Genomic DNA, 4,003 nt, shown 5'->3' with positions numbered 1-4,003 from the left:
TATTCCATTGTCATTTAAATATTATAGGTGTGTGAGTTCAGCAAAATATTCCAATATAGTCCAGTTTCTAATTGTTTTAAATATCCTTTCTTCTTTCTTTCTTCTTTTGTATATCTCTGGTGGTTTATTGTATTAATAAGATTTGAGCCTTCTCTATTTCTTTTTTTTAATTTCTTTTATGTGTAAGATATTGTACTGGATTTAATTCTTTAACATGTTTTCATGAGGGTAGCCATCTTTCTTTTATTTCTGGATATAGGGCTTTTTTAAGGAACTTTTTTACTCCTGTTGAAAAAGCTTTTAATTCTTTCTTATGATGGATAGCCTTGCTAAGTATAACAGTCCTGGTGAGCAGTTATTTTCTTTCAGGTCTTAGAATTTGTCTTTTGGTGAAGTCATGTGGTTTCAACCACTCAGGAAATTGCAGTGCTTCCTTCCTCTGAGCCTCAGAGCTTTCACAGATGCCCTTCTGCCAAAGTCTCGGTTCTACATCCAACATCCCGCCAGTGATTTCCTTTCCAAAGTAAGGAGGGAAGTTGTGCCAATCCTGAATGATGTGGGCAAATCATTGCTGGAGGCCAAAGTCCACCGAAAAGTAAGATAAGACCCAGGGTATAGACTTTCTGATGTCTTTAAAGAAAGGTCAATCAATTTCTTGTTCATGGACTGCTCTTCTTAAAATAGATAGGAGCCATATCACTCACTTCCTTTGGGAAAGGAATGCATTCATAAGACTTAATGTTATATTGTTTCTTCATTCTCATATTAGTTTCTTAAAAGATGCAATCCAATCCTTTGCCTTCAAATCTCTTTACTAATAATTTTCTAAACATCTGAATTTTCTCCCATATGTCTTCATCCAGTAAGGTAGCAGCTTGATGACACTGCAAAGGGACTATCAGACAGTGCCCCTGAGAAAGAGATTACAAGTCTGGTAAACATAAATAAAGCTTAACACCTGTTGTAACAATAAGGTACTTGGGAAATTGAGAACTGTCATTTTTTCCTTTAGTGCAGCAAGACACTAGTGCTCAGCAATAATTTTTCACCCTCTGGCTCTGTTCCTCTTCCCCAAAATGTTTATTCTCTCTCAGCTTAAATGTCATTTTCATAAAAAGTTTGTTTTGACTTCCTGCTATTTCCTTTTTTTCAATTTTCACTAAATCATTTACGCTTCAATGATCATCATCAGAAAAGTATCTGACAGGTTTTCCTTCTGTGTCGAAGCCCTGTGTCTATCCCTCCTTCCTTTTTATTGACCCCAGAACTTCTGGTACCCTCACTGGCCACGCTCTTCCAGACTCATCTCTCCTGACAAGGATCACTTCTTGCCAGCTACACTCTCCTCTGCTCCTGTTATTTTTTCATAATATTTTTGTTACAGTTTTTTCCACTTTTCAAGTTGGGCTTTAAGTTGATCAGACAGTTTCCTGTTCCCCATCACCTCTGCCTTAATAATCTTACCACCCCCAACTTGTTCTCCTCATCAACACACAGGACACAGATTTTCTTTTTCAGTGTTAAACTGTTGCCATGACTCACTCTTCTTTTTTTACAGTTTCTTTTTGTTTTTTCCATAATTTTATTGAAAAACAAAGAGCAATGAGACAGTTTCAAATCAAACTGGTCGGGGGCCTGGTCCTAGCTCAGTCCTTTAAGTGGCTGCTTCCACAAAGCTGTCAGCCTCAGGTTCCTGGAGTTCGAACCTCACAACTCTCCCACTGGCCAAAAGTGCCCTGAAGGCATTCGAGGAAGAAAAAAAAATAAAACCCTTATTTCAAATCAAACTGGTAGGACAGTTTCAATAATTAACACATTGCATACTCTCTTCCTAGTGATTATTTGCTGCACAAGATGCAGACATGATATCCTATTTACAAACACTATTAGAACAAATCCCTCTGTTCATTAAGAGAATGTAATTATATATCTATCCTAACCATTTTGAGTACACAGATACAAAATGGACATTCATCTGTATCCCCTTTTTTGTTTAATTCTGGCATTTGAATATTATAGGTGTGTTAACTCAGAAAAATATTCTATAATATTCAAATAATGGAACTTAACAAAAAAAAGGGGGATACAGATAAATGTCCATTTTGTATCTGTGTATTCAAAATGGTTAGGATAGATATATAGTTACATCCTCTTAATGAATAGAGGGACTTGTTCTAACAGTGTTTGTAAATAAGTTATCATGTCTGCATCTTGTACAGCAATTAACCACTAGGAAGAATGTATGCAATGTGTTAATTATTGAATCTATCTTACCAATTTGGTTTGAAACTGTCTCATTGCTATTTGTTTCTCCATAAAATTATGGAAAAAAAAAGAAAAATATTCTAAAAGAGTCCAGTAGTCCATAATAGTATTGGGTCTTTCGCTTGACTGGCAGTGTCAGAAATTGTTCCCCTAAGTCCCCTAGAGCTCGACATAACAACATAGCATTACTTCTTTTTTTATATTTCTAAGCCGGATGGTTAAGACCAAGATAAAGCAAGAACTATGCAACAAGAGTTGTAGCTTTTGGATCTGATAAGGTCAGTCACATCCCCTCAGGATTTATACTGAGATCCTGTACCTCAGATTGTAGAACCTTTGTCAGTGTCAGCCATGTGGATGAGTCACGGCCATATCTTGGCCAATGTGCTCTCTGTGAAAGCCTGAGAGGATGTTTTCTCTCCATGTACTCTCCTTAGGCACATTCTACATCATTGATCACTTTCCTCTTTGCCCCCATAATCTCCTTGATCAGAAAATTTGGGACACTACTGAGTTACATGACATTACAGTACAATTTCTCATATGTCCTGAGTCTTAAGTGACCTTGGAAGGCTAGGGCCAAAATGTTGGCTTTCTTTGCAGCCCTCTTTTTTCTCTAATTTTGGTCTGCAAACTTAGGTTGTTAACCCTCCAGAAGAGAAGCTTATTGTTGTTACCATACAACCTAGGCTGTTGAGCTTAACCTCACTATCTGTTTGAATGCCATGACACACTCTTATCCCAACTTCCTAACTCACATTCTTCACTCACATGCACACAGAAATACCTATCCTATTGAACCACCCTTCAACAACGCAGAAGGGTGTACACCGATCATAACAATACAGCCTAATATTACCAAATGTCACCATGCTTTTTTCCACCACCACATTTTACCTTCTGGTTATTGTCCAGGCAGTTTTCTTTTACTCTTCTTACAAACTCTATGAAAAGTTCTGCAGAATCTTCTGCAACCATGAATATATTTAACATCTCAAATATTGGGATAAGAAATGAAACAAGAACTGAAAGGGAAAGGGAAAAAAATCTTTCTTGAAAATCCAGAAAATGCTTGCTCCGGTGACTGTGCTATGAACAGAATAATAACAGGCATCAGTGTCCACCAGGGACTCTTTCTTCTGGAACTTTCTCTTGGCATCCTCCAGCTGTAATACATAACATAGAGAGTCATGGTCATACTGAGAGCAGTGCCCCTCTCTATAACTTTAGAGAGACTATAGAAGCCTGAGTAAATTTCCTGAAACTTAAGGTTATTGTGAACTGTGATAGGCCAGGACATTGGCTCTTTGAAATCTCAGATTTCCAAATAAAGATACAACCAGCTATGTACTCGTATGCAGCATCACAGAAGGAATGTTTGTTACCTAGCAAAGGTAAACTCCCTCAAAATTTACCTGATTCTATACCAATCAGGAAACCCCTGCCCAGGATAAGGACCAGTTCCATTTTTAAAAACATGCTCAACTAATTTTGAGAGTGGCCCTTATCTGTACCTGCTGACCCATCTGTACACTACTATCTCAGCCATGAAACAGGTCTTGTTCAATTTTTGCCAGTTTTTTTTTTTTCTGTAACATTAGAGCATCACACTTTAACTAGGCAGAGTTTAGAGGTTTATTTTCAGTCTGTGAAAGACTAAAGTTCAAAGCAAATTTAATTTTGCTTAAGGGAACATTGTAAAGTAACAATTCTTGGTATTACATGCCTTTAAGATCCA

General features: G+C 37.2%; 1 pseudogene; it reads right to left on the bottom strand.

Annotated features, from left to right (window-relative positions):
- Window positions 1–355: 355 nt before the first annotated feature.
- Window positions 356–3,744, bottom strand: LOC105742083 (annotated as a pseudogene).
- Between the last annotated feature and the right edge of the window lie 259 nt (window positions 3,745–4,003).

The sequence above is a fragment of the Octodon degus genome, unplaced genomic scaffold (assembly GCF_000260255.1).
Source record: "Octodon degus isolate 3935 unplaced genomic scaffold, OctDeg1.0 scaffold00035, whole genome shotgun sequence".
NCBI classification, from domain to species: Eukaryota; Metazoa; Chordata; class Mammalia; order Rodentia; family Octodontidae; genus Octodon; species Octodon degus.
Note: the sequence above shows the minus strand (reverse complement) of the source record. Positions and strands in the feature narration are given on the sequence as shown.